Source organism: Podarcis tiliguerta (genome assembly GCF_965153285.1).
Source record: "Podarcis tiliguerta genome assembly, chromosome: 2".
Classification (NCBI taxonomy): Eukaryota; Metazoa; Chordata; class Lepidosauria; order Squamata; family Lacertidae; genus Podarcis; species Podarcis tiliguerta.
In genome coordinates, this window is record NC_139535.1 from 32,948,160 (window position 1) to 32,967,845 (window position 19,686).

The following is a 19,686-nucleotide window of genomic DNA, read 5'->3' on the forward strand; positions in this document are numbered from 1 at the left end:
GAAAAGGGGTCTGCGAGACGCGGTGGGGGTGGGGGCTCTTGTCGCTGCCTGTCGCCCACCCCACCCTTCGCCGCCGTTCCCACAGCAGCCCTGGCAGCAGGGCAGAAGCCCCTCGCGGCCCCCTCGAGCAGGCTCCCTCGCCTTCCCCCTTTGTTAGCAGCCCCTACAGATGGTGCCCTGCTCGGGTCTCGGGTGTATTGCAAAAAGCGGGCGCGGGGGGGGGAGGGAGGGCGCGCGGCGAGCGGCCAATGGCGAGGCAGCCCGTCAGCTGACCTGCTTTGCTTACACCAGGTGCACGCCGGCTGCGGGCTGTGCAAAGCCGAGCTGAGGAGAGAGGAGGAGGCAGCGGCAGAGGCAGTAGCAGCAGCAGCAGCAAGTGCGCGCGGCGGGAGGAGGGAAGGCGCCCGCGAGCACGAAGAGACCCCCGGCCAGCGGGGGGAGGAGGAGGAAGAAGAGCGCGCGCCTTGCCGCGGGGGCCCCGAGTGGAAATTACAGCCGCGGTCGCCTCGGAGAAAGGAGAGGCGACGGCAGGAGAGGGGGGCGCGCCCCGCCGTCCTTCTGGCCACAGACTTGTGGCGTTTGAAACTCGAGCTGCCGGAGCCTGGCTAAGCGAGCCTCCTCGCCACCGGGGATTGTTGTGCCTTTCCGGGCGCGGTTTAAGGAGCCTCTCTTGCGTCCCGCATGGGGGGGAGGGCCAGCGAGGCTCGTTCCTAGCGGCCCCTGTTCCCTCTCTTTGGGTAAGTGTGTCCTCCTCCGTCTGGGCAGCGGGGAGGAAGGGAGATGGGTTACCTGGGCGGGGAAGGGGTTAAAGCGGAAGCCAAGTTGCTATGGAGTAGTAAGCAGGGAGAGAAATGCTCTATAGTATATATGCTATATCTCTAGCATGCCACCAAGCCACCAGTGCCGGGAATTTGTGGGCTGGCAGGTGGTGGCATTTCACTGGGCAGAACGATAAGCGAGCCCTCCAGGGAGCAGAGGCTGAGATGTCACCTAGCAGGGATTGCTTTTGTTTGGAAAGGCTGCGCAGGGAATTGGGACGCTTAGAGAGCGTTGCCTAGCGGAGAGCGTCCAGAAGGCTGATAAGCAATGGGCAAAACAGATGGAGCAAACAGCACCCTGCCCTCTGGCCCTGGATTTCTGGCCATGGTTAGAAGGGGAAAGGAGGGTAAACAAGGGGGCGATTGTCTTCTCTCCCCTCCCCCTTGCCCCAAAATTTCTTTTTCTTAAGTGTTGACTTGCGGTTGGAGACCCTAGAAAGAAGAAACGAAGGTCGATCTAACCTGGTTTAAGGGGGAGGAAGGGAGTAGTTGGGTGTTAGCTGTTCTTTTTTGCAATAGGTGTGCTGATTCCAAAGGCTCGCTGCCTCCATCCAGCTGGCTAGAAGACTAAAAAGGGTGTGTGTGTGTGTGTGTGTTGCTGTTGCCCTCTCTCATCTAGCCCAGGCAGACCAAGTATGGAAAGTTTGCCAGCTAGTGTCCTTTGTCCTCTTCCAAGGCAGGAGGGTGAAGAGGATGCTGGCTGGTAGCAGCTATGATGAAAATCTGACCCCCCCCCCCCCAAAAAAAAAATCTTCCCTGAGCCAGACAGTTTGCTAGTTTGTGGTTTCAGCCAAAGCATGAAACTCTTTCCCCGCCTTGTCTTTTTCTGCAGAGGCTTGAAGCACCTCAGTGGGATGCATGTGCTTAATCTGCAATTGTCATGCTCTGCATTGGGGAGCTGGTTGCTGTCAGGAAAGTTATGCCCAGTGATTATTTCATGACTTTGGGACTGTGTTTGTGTACCCTCCAGGGGAGGCTTCTTCTTTAGAAAAAGAAGAAGAAAAACATTAGAAGAAGAAATTAGTCAAAGTCAAGAAGATGTTTTCTGGAATATCCTCTGATGCCTGAATGACTTCTGTTACCTTCCTCTGTCTTGCTCTTAAGAAACACTTTACTACTTAACTTTGTCCTCTTTCTTTCTTTTTTACTTCCTTCTGATTTTTAATGGACTTGCTGCATTGAGCTGCTAAGGCACAGGCAATGGGAAAAGTACCAGGCTGAAGTTTCTGTGATTCCCATTTCTCATGGGGAGGAGGAGGAGGCTGGTGCTGTGTGTCCCCCTAAATCTCTGATTTGCATGCAAATGGGAATGCACCCTGGCAGATGTCTTGCCTCATCCATTCACATGAAGGAATTTGAAAAGACAAGGAGTCTTCAGTTTAACAATAGACCTTAAGAAAATGGTATAAAGGCTTAGTGTGAGGGTTGCTCCCCCACCCCACTCTTCTGCACCAGCTCCCCTTGCTGTTTGGACATTTATATGGCAAGCTGTCTCTAGTAATCTGACCATGATAGGGTAAAATATGCTCCCTCTGGAGAAGTTTGTTGCAACCGCGAGATTCCAGGTAGGATACAAGATCCAACAAGGGCTTTTCTTCCCCCAAATTTGTTGAAACTGATGGCCAGACAGCCTGGCAACTTGAAGACCAACATCGACATACAAACCGGTGTGCCTGTGTCTGAGCCATTATGTGAGAAGAAGGAGCATCCAAAAGTACAAAGTCCTGGAGTTGTTACTGAGGTTTTAGACAGTGAGGACTTTAGGCCCTCTGCAAGGTCACCTAGCCAGTAAGCTAGAGGTACAGAGCTGTCCTCAATAGAAGCCAGTTTCTGAAGGAAGCCATTCTCCAGTGAGGGAAAGGAGATCTTTGAATTGCACCCAGAGGAATGTAGTAATCCTTTTGGGGATGGGCCATAACAAAGTTGTAGAAGGTCCCTGGTTCAGTCTCTGACCTTCCAGATAAGACTGGGAAATACTTCCACTGGAGATTCTGGAGAGCAACTCCCAGGCAATGGGAACAATACTGAGTTGGATGGAGCAGTTATAAGGGAGCTTCCTATGTTCCTATCATGAATTGAGGCAGGGCTCTACCCTTAGATATTATTTCCAGGTCTTTCAGTTTCTGCCTAGTCTCATTCCAGCAATAAGCAGCCTGTTTTGGAAACCATCAAATGAGTAGGAGTTCAATCTATCTCTCTATATTACTGTTCTATATAAAACTGTGCTATCATTATCTGAGAGCTTCAAGTAAAAGGGTAGAGTTGCTTCTTTCATATCCTTCCAGATGTTCAGAACTTTTTCTCTCCAACTGCATTCCAGAGGGGAGAGATTACTTTGTTTTCCGTTAAGTTTGAACCGAATGTAGCTTTGCCCTTAAAGACGAACTGCAGTTCCCTCCCTTTCTCTGTGTTGTTCATGACATTGACATCAAATAAAGGATTCAGTAAGCTTCCTTGCCTTCAGGCCAGATAAGACAAGATCCTGAGTCAGTAGGTTTTAATGGTGACCTAATCTTTTTAAATTGTTGTGCGCACCTCTAAAGACTTTGAAGTGCTTAAGGGGGGGGGGGCCAAAACCACATCCACAAAGCATTCAGTGTGGTTCAGTGTGAAATGCTAGAAAATACCAAGGCAATTTATACATCTTCAAAGCATGCCCTTTCCTCTGCCCTTTCAGGCATTAGTTTGGTAGACAGCAGCTGGCGCATTTCACCTTCTGGCTTTGTGGAGCCCTCATCACAGACTTGTGGTGTGGACTACACGTGAGCATGGATGAATATACCTCCTTGTGTGCCAGGCACCAGTTGCCTCCTCTTTTGTTTAGCTGTATAGCCGAAAGCAAAAGACCCCATTCACCAAGAAAGCAGTTAACCCTTGGGTTCCACAGTTTCATTGAAGAAGGCGTTTCAGTGAGCTAGCGGGAAAGAAGGCATTGTATTGGTTGTATTGGCATTGTTTCGGGGTGGACAACAGATGTTCGCCTGCTAGTTTACATGTTTCGCTAAGTTATTTAGTGCCGGTTCGTTGCGTGCTTCCCAGCGAGCAACTGGCTAGAAAAAGAGGCAGAATCAAATGAAGAGTTTGCAGTACAGTTTGCAGGTGGGAGAAAGAAACATCACCACTGAATGATCACCCCCCCCCCCAACGAACTGTTTGGGAGTTGCCAAGGAATACATCAGAAAACTCTTTAGGTTGTACGTTATTTTCTTCTTTGTGAGATCCCATGTGAAATTACTTTGCTGCTCAATGCATCCATTAACTTATTAAAAAGTGGAAAGGAAGTGCTTTTAAATACGTATTCAGGGGTTGCCTTCAAGAAGATGATTAGTGGGGTAAACGTGGCTGCGTTTAGCTGCCCCCACCCCCAAACCTGTGCAACTCCGGTTGTTGCTGCATTGGACTATGACTTCTGAAGCATGACATCTGCTCTACATTTGAGGACTTCCTGTGCAATTTAGAATCCTTCATGATCAGTTTCCCAAACTGTGGAGTCCCCATGTGTAGAGCTGGCTCCCTTTTTTCAAAGTTATAGTCCCAAACAGCAATGAGCCATGGTAGGCTGAAGCAAGCACTTTGTGCCACACTTGCCCTGTTCGCAGGAATCCTATCTCAAGAGGGCTATTATTTCATGCAATCAGATCTTGCCTTTATACTTCCAGTGAATTGTGAATTTGAAGTTATTGGCCTGTTTTGTTTTGTTTTAAGGTGATGGTGTACACGAGCTTTTCATAAGAGAGCCATCCCATGTAGGGTTTCTACATATCTCTTGTTTCAGCCTTGCAAATAAATCCAGAAAAGTTACTAGCCCACATCTCCTTATGTAGCTGCGTCCAACATTTGTCGTATAAAAGTGACAACTTGTATAAAGATGCATTTCCTCCCTCCCTATGGATGACTCTCTGTTTGGAAGTCTGGCTTGTTTTTGAGGTTTCCTACTACTTTTAGTATGTTGCAAACAATATTTTATGAAAGCCTGAAAAGTTATGCTTGCAGTGTTTGTGGTGAGTTCTGGATCGTGGATTCTTCACAGGCCACACAAGCCCCTCTCCTTTACTTCCTGACTGTATTCACATGGGCTGTATTCACATGCCTAACTGAAACATTTAGTGCTCATTTCCATGTCATTTGGAAACAGTTGTGTTTTTTTTCTGGGTCCAAATAACATGGAAAGAGTGCTAAACTTGTGGTGTTTTCCACTATAGTTCCAGAAGTGGCTTTTACATCCTGAGAAAGCTCAAGTGCAATGTGGAAAAGATCAGTTAGGGAAACTCTGGGGAAACTGAATAAACTGCCCTAGATGAGCCATTTCCCCTTTAAATATTGCAAAAGGGAGGCAGGTGTGGCAAAGCCATTGCAATGTCAAACCCTGCTAATCTTTTAAAGGCTCCAAACCTTTGCAAAACCCAGCCAGCAGAGCCCCTGGGAGCTGCCCAGGGTTCTGATTTCCCTGCTGGGCTGGAGTGGAGTGGAACAGAGCTGGTGGCTCTGGCATTGATTTTCACTTTGCCTGTGGTCTCCAAGCCCCAGCAGAACAGGACAAATGGTCTCTAACCCAGGGCAGATGAACCTAAAGCCCTCCAGATGTGGTTGGACTTCCAGCTCCATTTGCCTCAGCCTGCATGGTCAGTGATAGGGTGGGTGTTTGCAGTCTACCAACATCTAGAGAGCCATCAGTTCCCAACTTATGCTTTAATTTTAAAGTGTTTGCTCTTCAGTAGAGCAACAATGTGAAAGTAGGCTTTTCTGCCCCTAAAGTACCCAAATTTCTAAGTGGACCATTGATACTTACACACATATAGAATCTGCTTTGACTTCAGAATCCTGTGTTGGACGATGTCGTTCATGGCTCATGAAAATAAGATGGCATACTTGCTTGCAAGAGGCCTGTATGACTAATTTTAACAATCCAGGTCACAGGCTTAGACACTTTCAATTCCAATGCTGGTAGTCACAATTACTGCTTTAGCTGCTATTTCTATTTCGCTGTTACTTTTATTCGAATAAATGTGATGGTCTGTGTATTTCTCTTAGCAGTACTTCAGGTGAGTCAAAGCTAAAAGTACTAGAATAGCATTGCAATTTAGTACAATATATCGAGACAATTTAAGAGTCCACAAACTTCTTCTTCTGCAGTCTGTTTCTCTTAATACATTGTGTTGTAAAGTGTAATATAATACAATAAAAGCCTTAATTAGAATTGTTCAAACATTAAGGGAAGTATTAAAAATAAACAATTACAAGCTCAAGATTAAATGTAAATCAACTTGCATAACTGTAGCTTACTGTAGGAAATCCTTTAAGTTTTCTGAAACTTTTAAGACAAGTAGCAAACTTTACAAGTCAAATCAGGCATTAATTTTAACATAATCAGATGCATATTTGGTCAGGAGAACCTATTTTCCTTAATGCAGTTTTGTTCCGTTCACTTCTGAAGCAAGGTTTCTTAAAAAGAGGAAAAGGTCCCTTATTCTTTCAGGCCCCATTATTTTATAAATATGTAGTTAAAAGCATTGTGCACCCAAATTATTGAAAATCTGGATTTAATTTTTTCTACTCATCTTAGAGCTGAACTGAAATCTATTGCACATACTAAGAACTTAAAAAAACCAAAACCCTGTAAGTATGCCTGAAATTTTTAACAAAGAGGGAGTTTCAGTTTTACAGTGCATATCTGCTTTGATGCATAATAAAACATAATAAAAACAAAAAGTAAACAAATCCATAATCTCCTTCCACAAAGGATAACATATAATGTTAATCAGCCAAAGGCCTGGTTGCAGAGGAATGTTTTTGCCTGGCACCTAAAGCCTTCCTGGGGAGAGCATTCCACAAATGGGGAGCCACTGCAGAAAAGGCCCGTTCTCATGTTGCCTCTCTCTGGACCTCTCATGGAGGAGGCACGCAAATAAGGGCCTCAGATGATGATCACAGTGTCCAGGTCAGTTCATATGGGGACAGGCGGTGCTTGAGGTGTTGCAGTCAATAGGTTTGCACCTGTATTTTTTTAGTTCTGTTCTTTTGGTTAGCCTTAGGGACCTGATTCTCAGATGTCACTACTTGTAGATCAAGTAGTCTTTGGAGGATGGCCTGAGAATGTTTCTTCTAAGGAAATTGGCTTGCAAATACACATACCAGGATTTAGTTTTCCCAGTATGTGTATTTGCAATCTGAGTAGGTAAAAAAACCCAGGAAGGATTAAGGTAGGGTCAGGTCTTGAGAATAGCTTTAAAGAAAGGGAACAGGAGAATAACCCTTAACAAAGGACATTAGAATATTAGTTTAATATATACATTCATTCAGAAAAAGGAAAAGGAAAAAACCAGAAATAATGAAGATACTTGTAGTAACAAAATCTGCCTTCTCTAGTGCTACTTTAAGCTCCTTTATTATTTCTTTAAATTTGGAGCTTTTCTTAATAAAAACAAACTGTAATTTTCAGACTCGAGCCATCCCAGTTCACCAATAATACTCTTTGGCAGGCATGTGGTCCCCACAGCTGTCCTCTCATTTGTGTATGAAATAGAAACACTGGTGTCATTTGTAGGTTACCATAGTTACATGAACAATACACGTGTGATACTTCATCCTTCCAAGCTAAAAGGGTTTCTCAGTTCTGTGCCTAGAAAATGTCTGCCAGGCAAGGGGGACAAACCTATGGGAAGGGTGACTTTAAACATTTTTTTAAAGCACCCCCTTTAATTCACTTTCTACAATGTTAATTTATTGCAATTCTCCTTTTCAGTTTAACAAAAGCTAATTGCAGGCCTCCAGCCAATTAAGCACTTCATCCAGCAAGCTGCCACACTAATGTGGGTTTGCAGGTGTCCTGTAGGCTCAGGAATCTGGGGCTGATTTATGCTGTTGTGTCACAAAGTAAGCTTTACCTGGCGTTCAAGATTTACAGGATATTTATATATGAGATGTTCAGCTTGACTCCCAAGAGGTTGCATAGTCCAGCAAAAGGAATGGTGAACTTGGATTGGGGTTTAAAACTCTCCTTGGCTCCTGGCTTCATCGTGTGACAGAGAGTCACCTGCCCACAACCCATCTCCATTCCCTGTTCGGTAAAATATTAAAAGTACCGAACACAGTGGGGTTGGCCTCTGTGCCCAGAGGTTTAAAATCTTAAGGTTTTGGGTAAAGGATTCTGTGGAAGAATTGCCACTTCCTAAGCCTGCTGGCTTGCTCCAAGCAGGGAGGTGGTGGAAGGGTGGTGAGGGGTTTTTCTGAAGCCTCTCACTGACAGCAGTGGAAGGGGAAATCAATATGTCAGTTTCAGGACTTTGGGGGGCGGGCAGTGGTGAGACTAATCAGATTGGATTTGTTCTTCCAAGCCTGCAACATCCTCCAACAGATATATTTCAGGGTAGTGGGCTCAGGAATGCTAATGGTAGTGGTCACCTCCCCATCCATCCTCTTTAAGTACTAGGGATGCTGTTCCCCATATCAACCAGGCCAAGTCCTGAGATCAGTAGTGGGAGGGGGTTGCTAACGTGTGTGGCCCATTGTGTGGGAACCCAAAGTAGGGCCTTTTCCACGGTGGTGCCCAATTTTGGAATTTCACAGAGGCACAGATGGCCATGAAATGGATGGGATTCTGCTGCCTTGTGAACACTTACTTGATTTTTTAAAAGCTTTTGGAGGCCCTGTGTTTTGTTTGACTTAACTTTTTTAGCCTCTAGTCCTTCTGCATTTTATAATTATATGCGGTTTTATTGCTGGTTTTTAATATTTCTATCAAGTCTTTGTGATTTCTGTCGATGTGTTGTAAACTTCTTTGAGGTCTTTTTTTAAAATGAAAAAAAGGTATACAAGAATGCAACATAAATAACAAGTAGTTAGAGCCTCCTCCTCCTCCAGGATCTCATCCAGTTCTGATTTGGTACTGCCAAGAATGGCTGTAGGCAGGGACAGAGGAAGGGGTGTGTAGTGGATGCGGGCCACCCCAGGTGTCGCCACTGAAGGGGGTGACAACACTCACTTCAGGGTCTACAGCGTGCCCAAGCCATGCATCTCTCCTGGGAGAGACGCAGTGGTTCGGTGCACACAGGTTCCATGCTGCCCAAACGGTCCACCCACTGCCTCCCCCTCAGTTGTAGGGCAGCTGAGTGAGAGGAGGAAGGCAGACTCCGGAAGGCCTGCGGTGCGGCCCACCCCTATGGGCGGCTCACCTGCCCCTGGGCGCACCACCCCAGGAGCCTGAGGGGCTTCCTCCGCCACTGGCTGTAGGGCATGATATCCTGCTTTAGCTGAAAGTAAGAACTCTGATTTGAAAATGGTGCTTTCTTGATCACCAGGCTGTAAATGATGTTTGGACTTATTTTGTATGGCAAAAGCAAGGGTGGAAGGTGATTCCTAATTCTTAATAGTAATATAATACTAACAGGAAATCCCCACATTTCAGGAAGAGATAAGCTGTACCATTATTATGCATCATCTCCTGGTGAGGTTTAGACTTGCAGTAACAATTTCCTTCTGCAAAGGTGGGAGACCTCTTAGAATTGTCCATCCTTTCAGAGGCTGAAGCATCTGGATGAAATCCTAAAAGCTCTCAGGGAGCTTCCCACTGCTATGGTTGGTGTTCCTGTTGAAGTACTTTTCCACGCAGACGCTGTAGTTAGTTGCTAGGTTTCTAAGTGGGCCTGCCTGTAAGAAATTCACCTTCCCTGTTCTTAAACAACAATGCAGTTTTCCAATCCATTTGCAAGGATAACTCAGAGTGATGGTGCTAACCTTTTAAATGGCTTAGAATCCAGGTTTCTAAACAAGCACCATGTTGTCCTGCGGGACTCTTATTTGAATGCTGAAGTAATCTTCAAAGCTCTCTTCAGTGTTTCCCTGCCTGGCAAATTCTGTGGGTTGTGACTGGATCATAGGACCTTTGCAATGGTGCAACCTTCCATTTGAAATACCTTGAAGCTGATTATGTTGTCATTAAGACCACTTCATTTGGCCAGCCTTTTCCAGTATGTCACCTAAGCTGATTTTAGATGTTGACTATCAGCCATATTAAGGGACGCGGGTGGCGCTGTGGGTAAAACCTCAGCGCCTAGGACTTGCCGATCGCATGGTCGGCGGTTCGAATCCCCGCGGCGGGGTGAGCTCCCGTCGTTCGGTCCCAGCTCCTGCCCACCTAGCAGTTCGAAAGCACCCTTAAGTGCAAGTAGATAAATAGGTACCACTTTATAGCGGGAAGGTAAACGTCGTTTCCGTGTGCTGCTCTGGTGCCGGTTCGCCGGAGCAGCTTCGTCACGCTGGCCACGTGACCCAGAAGTGTCTGCAGACAGCGCTGGCTCCCGGCCTCTAGAGTGAGATGAGCGCACAACCCTAGAGTCTGTCAAGACTGGCCCGTACAGGCAGGGGTACCTTTACCTTTATCAGCCATATATGTGCTATGTGCATACCCACATATTCCTCTGTTACAATCAGGGGTGACTGGTGGACGCTGGACCTTGTCAGGCAACTAGGCAGGACTTGGGACCTCCATAAACTTCCAGACCCATAGTTCACTTCTAGATCTACTTTTAAAGAATAAAGTGATGTGATATTAATTGGACTAGGATCTGGGGGAACAGGTTTAAAACCACTACACAGACATGAACCTTGAGTCAGACATGGTCTCTCAGCCTAACACATCTCAGTATTGTTGTGAGGATATCATTGGGAAGAGGAAAATCATGAGTGCCACTTGGAACTCCTTGGAGGAAAGGGGGAGATATAAATGCAAATAAGAAGATCTTCAGCATGTTTCGCCCTGTTTTTGAAGGCAACAGGGAGAGGGCAGGTTTGGAAAAATACTAAAACAAACATTAAGAAATCAAATAAAAAATAATTTGGGGCACAACCAGGATATTATGGCCTAGTCATGTTAGATATTACATGCAAGTCCATAGCAATTCCATTGTGAGCATGTATGTCTGACTTGACTGGGCGAGTTGTGTGACCCACATGTAATACATGTGCCTATACTGTGTTTAGACTCTGTACACAATGTTCTCATCTGCAGCTTTCTGCTTTTTGTAACAGCATTTTAATTTTGCCAAAGTGTGTGTGTGTGTATATATGTATGTATGTGTGTGTGTGTGTGTGTGTGTGTATAGTCCTCGCAACAACCGTGCAAAGTTGGCTACCATGCAGTTTTTAGCAAAACGGAAAGAGCAGTGCTTCCACTTTAACAAATCCACAAGCTTGGAGGAGAGCCAGTATATCATCTAAACAAACAAACAAACAAACAAACACCCAATCCTACAACAAGACATTTGCTGGTTTTCAGCTCTGCTGTAGATAGCAACTAGGTGGATAGTTACCCCTTTGAAAGTTTACCAGACAATTTTATATATAAATACTGAGAGTAATTTACCCAATAGTAGCACCATACAAAGATGCTATAGCAAAGGAATTATGGTCCCCGATCAACATTCTGTTACCTAGTGCACTGGTTTGGGGGTGGGGAGTATAAAGATGAGACTCTTGCCAGTTGGCTTCCAGAAAAGAAAAATGTGCAAATAACAGAGATGAAGGACCAACCCATTCCAGGCCACCCACAGCATCTTCATACAGATTTAAGCAGGCAGAAGAGGCCTACTTACAAACTGTGTGCCTCAGAAATAAAGAGAAAAAGCATATACAATGTGCACCTCCCTCGCCAGTGAGGAATTTCTATATTTAATAAGAACAGTAACTTTAAAAAAAAAAAAAAGTGCCTTCGCGGCTGCTTTACTGCTGTCCACGAACAAGCTGCCTTTTGGAGAACTACAGCTAAAATGCAAGGAAAGATTTGTAGTATTGGGTCATGTCTTGGTTACATGTAACATCCTTACATTACTTGCTGCCACGGGCTTCTTCAGGAGAAAGCCTAGGATGCAAATTCAGTAGTGATGCTGACGATGTCAAGCTTATGTTCATACAAGCCAATCATGCGTCTAATATTCATTCATTCATTTGGCAGCTACTAAATTACTGACAATGGCAAGGAAGAAACACAGCTTCTGTAACAAGCTTGAAGTATGCATGCCTTTATCAAAAGTTGTCCTTCAGAAAGATACTAGATTAGCCCACAATTTGTTTTGCAGCACCTTCACATTAGATAGACAAATTTCCAGTTCAGGTTTAGCTACATGTTTCTCTATTGCATCACTACTTATCATTTAGCACATATTGTTTTAGGATTGGCTGAGCAGTGGAAATAACTGATGGATGGAAATGGTTGCAGCAGTTCAAATGGAAAGCTAGGGAATATGCAGGGAACAGAAAACTCTGTGGGGGTTTTTTTTGGGGGGGTGTTATTTGGGGAGAAGCTTTTTATTTTTGTTTCAGCTTAAGCTCCATGTTGCCCTGAGTGAGCATCCTCTACTGATCACCACCTTCCCATCAGCCTCAGTCAAGTATGGCCTCTTGTTGGGAATGGTGGGAATTGGAGTCCAATCACATTTGGAGGGCACAGGCAGGGAAGGGTCATCTGTCACATGCTTCATGCTGTTTTGTTGTGAGCAGCCTTGGGCATTCTAGCTAACTGAGGAGTGGCATACAAATGTGTTGAACACCGTAAATCACTGTTTCAGCCCCTTGTACTTGTTGTATAACTTCTGTCACATAATTTGTCCTGCAATAAAGTGATTTATCTCACTATATCATATATTAGATTGTTCGCGAGAGAGATCCTTTAAAGGGTATAAGAAATGAAATACTGAAAAGGATGAAATCAATGGCAGTTTTGTCATTAATGCCCTTCATTTTTCACCTTAAGTGGCATTGCACTATACACCAAACATTTGTCAACAGCACTTGCAGAACTTTGCTTGGATTAGAGTACTTCAGAGATCAGGAGAAGTGGTGCAGGTGCTCCTAGGGATCCAGTCTTTTGTGCAAACTTTGGTGTAGTGTTTGATTGCACACCTTTGCTAATCTGCTAACCAAGCAAGAGAGCCAGTGTGGTGTAGTGGTTAAGAGCGGTAGTCTCGTTATCTGGGGAACCGGGTTCGCGTCTCCGCTCTTCCACATGCAGCTGCTGGGTGACCTTGGGCCAGTCACGCTTCTATGAAGTCTCTCAGCCCCACTCACCTCACAGAGTGTTCGATGTGGGGGAGGAAGGGAAAGGAGAATGTTAGCCGCTTTGAGACTCCTGAAGGGGAGTGAAAGGCGGGATATCAAATCCAAACTCTTCTTCTTCTTCTTCTTCATGGCAACACCGTTGCACATTGTCCCTTGTTGAGGGTGTACAGCTAAACAGTTCTACGTCATGGTGAAAATAAAACTATTTCTGGTCTCCAAATAACTTCCAAAAGAGTTTTGAAAGTTAGGAAACTGTAATGACATGCTTTCATAAGTAGACAGCTGCAGGTAACTGTCACGTTTAAATAGAAGGTTCATGAAAAGCTACCAATTTTGTAAGTGAAGGCACCTCACTGTGGATCCACCGGAGTGCTTCTGAACTACTGAGAAATGATAGAACAGCAAAACCAGGGACAGGCCTTAAGTAGACATGCATTGAGTAAGGTGGTGCCATGCATTGTCAGATCAGGACTCTGGCTACACAAGTAGCATAGAATCATAGAATTGTAGAGTTGGAAGGGATCTCAAGGGCCATCTAATCCAACCCTGTGCAATGCAGGATTCTTAACTAAAGCAGCCATGACAGATGGCCATCCACCCTCTGCTTAAAAACCTCTATTGACAGAGTTGGAATCTCCTTTCCTGTAACTTGAAGTCATTGGTTCAGGTTCTATCCTCCAGAGCAGGAGAAAACCAGCTTGTGCCATCTTCCATGTGACAGCCCTTTAGATATTTGAAGGTGACTATTGTATCTCCTTTCAGTGTCCTCTTATTCAGGCTAAATATTCCCAGTTCCCTCAATGGCTTGGTTTCTAGACCCTTGATCATCTTTGTCACCTTCCTCTGCACACATTCCAGCTTATTAATATCCTCCTTAAATTGTGGTGCCCAGAACTGGGCACAGTACTCCAGGTTGGGTCTGACCAAGGCAGAATAGAGTGGTGCTATAACTTCCCCTGACCTAGACACTATACTACTGTTGATGCAACCTAGAATAGCATTGGTTTCTGTTTGTTTTCTTGCTTTTTGGCTGCTGCATCACACTGTTGACTCATGTTAAGCATGTGGGCCACTAAGTCCCCTAGACCCTTTTCACACGTACTACTGGCAAGCCAGGTGTCCCCCATCTTATATTTGTGCAGCTGGTTATTTCTGCCTAAGTGCAGAACCAGACATTTGTCCCTATTGAAATCTATTTGGTTAGTTTTGGCCCAGGTCTCCAATCTGTTAAAGTCATGTTGAATCTTGATTCTGTCTTCAGTGACATTAGCTACCTCTCCTAGCTTGGTATCCTCAAATTTGATGAGCATCCCTTCAGTTCCTTCGTCCAAGTCGTTTATAAAGATGTTGAACAACAAGGGGGCCCAGGACAGAACCCTGTGGCACCCCACGTATCACTTTCCCCCCAGAATGACAATGAATCATTACACACACACAAATTGTCTAAAGCAAAGGACAGGATGGCATCTTCACCCCCCATTTCACATATAGAGAATGACTGGACAGGCAGTTGAACCTTCCCTGTGGTGACAGGACAGTGTAATCCACCACACTTGAGGACAGCAGGCTACCTTACAGAGTGCAGGCCAGGATATGTGGTACACAAAACTCTGTCCTCCAACAAATAGGTTTGCACTGTTGCATCAGGTGTTAAGCATCAGCAAACAATCAAGTCATGTTAAAGAGCAGCCTTCCCCAAATTAGTACCTTCAAGATATTTTGGACTGAAACTCCAATCAGCCCCAACCAACATAGCTAATGTTTAGGGATGTTGGGAACTCTAGTCCAAAACACCTGGAGGCACTGTTGAGGAAGGCTGCCATAGGGTAAAATACTTAATGTATTTTTGTGGTGTTGTTTTTTTTTTAAGATCTCCAGTTCAGTTCCCAGGGTTGTTATGCAGAGCTGAAACCCTTATTACGTAGAGTGAAACAGATAAGTTGCACAAGGATAGCCATGGCAGTCCTCCCCATACACCCCTTTACTCTTGAGCTCCCAGGGCAAGTGCTGTTTTCTTGGTATAAAAGATTAATGATAGATCTCTTCTGCAGAAAATAGTCTCTTTTAAAAGCAGGTCTATTTACTTTATTTTATTGTAGTACACTTATATCCTGGCTGCCTTTGCTTCCATTGGGAAACTCAAGGTGGTGACAAACAGGAATTCCCACCTGGTCTCCCATCTAGGTTCAGACCGAATCCTTTAAACCTTAATGAAGCTAAGCTGGTTTGTAAGCCACTATATCGGGTATTTCTAGAATATATGGAGATTGCAGTGATTTAAAGCCAAGCAAACAAGAAAAATACACTAAACTTGAGTACTGTCAGTTGTATGTGCTGTTCCCAAATGAATGCACAGAAGTTTGTTACCTTCACAGAATACCCCTTTTATCACGGTTTCAAACCTACAAATGATGTGTATGTCCATGTTGGCAAGTGGCAAAATGCAGCAGTAAATATTTTCACATTGGTAGAAGGCCTCTTCAAATAACTTCCTCCAGGACGTCAGTTTAAGCCATAGCATTATTTGGCCTGTGTTGATTATGTACAGCAGGCATGACATTTCCCCTCGGTTGTAGCATTTGTACCAATTTCTGTTCAAGATGCCTGCTTTGCTCAGACAAAATTTGGAGGCAAAGTTACAAAGTTCTGACACAGAAGGCAGAGCGGGCAGGCGGGAGGCCCAGGTGAGCTTCGGAGGTTTGGTGAGGTGTGAAGGGAGGGAGGTAAGTATCTTAAGCAAGGTGGGGTTGATGAGTGAAGCAGACAGGTGCACACAGGTGCTACTTACACCTATGCAGGTGTTCTGCAAAACAAATGTGGTTTCAGTTGTGCTGGTAACACTCAGGATGCCTGGCTGATGTTTACCGTACCTTTGGACAATAGTGAACTAAATCACTATTGAAATCACACTCTGAGTACACCTGTTGAAATCAATGGGCTTGTGCTACTTTCATTGGGCATGGCCATAGAGTTAGGTGTGCCCAGAGGATATGTATCTACCAGTGCTTTGTAATGTATTTATTTTTCAGTCTATCCCTTAATCTGGGTTGGTATTAAATCTTAAAACCTTTATCACCATGTGCCTGTTTCCTCCATGGAAGACTGTGATGAATGCCTCCTGTTTCACAAAGTATGCTAAATATGTATAGTTTCACCTGTGCACATTTTATCTTAATCCAAGAGATGAGCAGGAAAGGGGCGGGGGGAGAGAACCTCAGGAGATTTCCATGCTTTTGTAAAGTAGCAGAGGATGTGCATAGTCAGAAACAACCATGTATTCCTCACCAGAAAGAAATTAGTCTTTGGTGAGTGGGTGGACAATGTGCAGGTGAAGTCTATGAAAAACGGGGGTAGCTTTGTTGATGGACGGGGTTAATTGGTGGTTATATACAAATTATCCCCCCAAAATCAAGCAATCAGTCAAGCAATCAGGAATTAATTTAAAAAGACAGAGCTATACAATAGATGATGGGTAGCTCAGGTCTTGTCCAGACAAAAGCATGTAGATTGTGGGAGGCTGAATTCATGTTTTTTAAAAAAGATATAAACTGTCATGTAAGGAAGCTGTGGAAGTGTGGCAATCATGACACTGCACATCGACTTATGGGATAAGGTGCAGGCTTTTGTTGTTGTTTAGTTGTTTAGTCGTGTCCGACTCTTCGTGACCCCATGGACCAGAGCACGCCAGGCACTTCTGTCTTCCACTGCCTCCCGTAGTTTGGTCAGACTCATGCTGGTATCTTCGAGAACACTATCCAACCATCTTGTCCTCTGTCGTCCCCTTCTCCTTGTGCCCTCCATCTTTCCCAACATCAGGGTCTTGCCACTATTTTCAGTAACGGATAATGGGAAAATGTGTAGGCATCACCTTTGACTCACCTGATTTTTAATAACCAGCAAAATAAACCTTGAATTCTAGAAGTCAAGTCCTCTAATAATAATAATAACAATTTCCATAATGATGTAGTTATAGCAAATCAAGGGATCTTTATTTATTAACAAATTTTAAAAATCTGTATCTATTCAAAAGAACCTCAAGGCAAATATACCAAACAGGAACCAGATCAATACAGTAGATTAAGAACTGCCTGAAAGCCTATTGAAATAGCATGATACTGTTTTAAAATTAACAGTATATAAACAATAAAGCATCCAGGCCCAGATTAGCCTTCTGGGAAGGCCTGATGTAATAAAAAGATATTCAACAGGTGCCCAAATGGTTGGCACCTATCTAATATGCACCAGAAGGAATTTCCAGAACACTACACTATTGCCCTGCTCTGTGTCATCATGGAGCAGAGCCCAGTGTTATGGGGCACATCAGGAAGTTCCTCTCCTGATGACTGCACCAGTGTATAGCGAATTGTGGCAATTGCGATTTGCCATTTTATTTTATGTTTAATTGCAATACTGAACAATTTATTGCAGAAGAGCTGTAAACAAGAGGAAGAGCCATTTAGGTCCCTCCTCCCTCATTTTCAGCTGTTCTGCAAAAAATGAAAGGGCACATGGCTTTATATTGGGGAAAACACTTAGGTCCCCCACCAATATAAATCCTTGTGCGCTTTCATTTTTGCTATCGTATTGTTGAAGAGTCAAGGCTATAAAAATGGATGAACTGTTTATACGTGTATTTATCACAAGCTTTATGTTTTTCCGATAGCCTTTGTCATTAATATGTTAATTTAATAAATGCACACTTAGAAACTGTTGTTAAATTTGATTTTACAGTCCAGCATCCTAGCAAAGGGTTTCCTAGACACTGGGGAAGCCCCTGGCGAGAGAGTGCAGTGAAGAATGAAAGTCACCACAAGCAGAATAGTAGCATGTAAGCATCAGGCATCCTGGAACAGATTCTGAGATCAGGGAGATGGCATTGTCTGTGGGGTTCCAAATATCCATTTAGAAAAAATCTATTGTATCCTAAGAATTTGAAAACAAAACCCAGCCTGGAGTTTTTACACATTGGACAAAAGGCATTTCTGTGACTGCAACGGGAGTCACAGGACAGAAAACATTGGATCTGCCTTTTCATAATGGCTTTGATTCATACTTTTGTCCCTGAGTGGTGCAGAGGACACACCCATGCAATGAAGCTTTCCTGACTTTCCCTTTCCTCTGCAGCCCCCTCTGCTCTTCTCCAATCAGCTGCTGTTGGGGGACACTCAAAAATTATTTTAGATATTGCGGGGGAGGAGCTGCTGCAGTTGGAAAAGGTTCGTTACCGTATTTTTCGCCCTATAGGACACACTTTTTCCCCTCCAAAAATGAAGGGGAAATGTGTGTGCGTCCTATGGGGCGAATGCAGGCTTTCGCTGAAGCCTGGAGAGCGAGAGGGGTCAGTGCGCACTGACCCCTCTCGCTCTCCAGGCTTCAGGAAGCTATCCGCAAGCCTTCGGAGCTCCGCGGGAGTTCCCGTCAGGCTCCCAAGGCTTGCGGATAGCAGCCTGCATTCCAAAGCCTGGAGCGCCTTCCCGCCGGGCTCCCTAGCCTTGCGGATAGCAGCCTGTTCTGGGGGCTGGGGTCGGGGGAAGCTCGGGCATCCCCAGCCCCACGCCTGGGGGGGGGAATTCCCCCCCTTTATTCCCCCCCCCAAAACTAGGTGCGTCCTATGGGCCGGTGCGCCCTATGGGGCGAAAAATACGGTAATCATGTCCCTTACGTGAACAGAGAAGCAATTTAAGATCCAAGCTGGTCATTACACAACTTAAACTACAGTATTTCATGTAAATACAATGCATATATTTCAGAGTCTCCTTGCTTTTGAGTGGACAGACGTTCTGTATGATCATCTACTGGCTGCGCTTTGAATCATGTTGGTTAGTTAAAGTGGGAAAGAGGAAGGCACAAAAGTGAGCACTTTCTTGGTTGTGTGCAATAGGAAAGAACGAGTTCCTGATTGCATCTGATAGCTAAAATTGTGAGCTGTGCTACCACTTGGAACCTAGCAATATAAGAAACATGAAGCTAGCACAGCACCCATCTTCCTGTCATTCAAGGTTTGGTACAACTTTTATAATTAGGATATGTTTCCTTTTTAATGGGTGCCAGCTGAAGGGGTAGCTGAGGCTTCATTTGTGTACCTCTCTCAAGATGGTTCTTAGTGCATGGCAGTCCACATCCTATCTTGAGTTGGGAGCAGGTGTGGAAGAATTCAAGAAGCCTGTAGCAGCATTTATCACCTAATCAACTGGCTTCTGCTCACTGCTGCATAGAACATCTTATGAAATTCTTGGCCTGTTTAGATGCTGTTTTGAAAGCCCATAACGTAACTGCACAGAGAGAGCACAATAGTTGAAGGTGGTTCTTCATTGTAAAGTCAACAATTACACAATTACATTTGTCTTGTCATTTTACCCCGTAGTCTTTAAACAAGGGCATATTTTATTCCCACTGAAAGCAAAACCAGAAAGCAATCTGGTATAGTAGATAATTTGACAGCCCATTATTTGCAAGCACTTATTATTTTTTAAGTTCTAATATGATTTGGTAATGCTTTGCTAATGACATATACATAGCTAGAGAATGACAGAAAGGGGCAATGTTGCAAATTCCCTGGTTGACTTTTGCAGAATGCCAGCATGCAGTAGCTGCATTTTAAGACTTCCAGTTATAAGAACTTGCCGCAGAGAAAGAAACACAAAAGTTGCTGTGCTGACAATACATTAATCTTACATGGTCCAATAAAAGTAATAACACAGAGGCTTTAACATAAGAGGAGCCCTGGCGATCAGACCAAAGATTAATCTTGTCTAGCATCTGCTCTCTCACAGTGGTCACTAAAATCCTCTGATTTGGGACTTCCAAGGAGAAAGCT

General features: G+C 44.5%; 1 protein-coding gene across 1 annotated transcript in view; it reads left to right on the top strand.

The window, feature by feature from the left end:
- Nucleotides 1–281: 281 nt before the first annotated feature.
- Nucleotides 282–19,686, top strand: part of LRRN1 (leucine rich repeat neuronal 1) — a 31,095-nt gene continuing 11,690 nt past the window's right edge. Inside the window, exon 1 of the mRNA XM_083425226.1 lies at nt 282–737. The gene's annotated coding sequence lies outside the window, so the exon portion shown is untranslated. The remainder of the gene's footprint in view (nt 738–19,686) is intronic.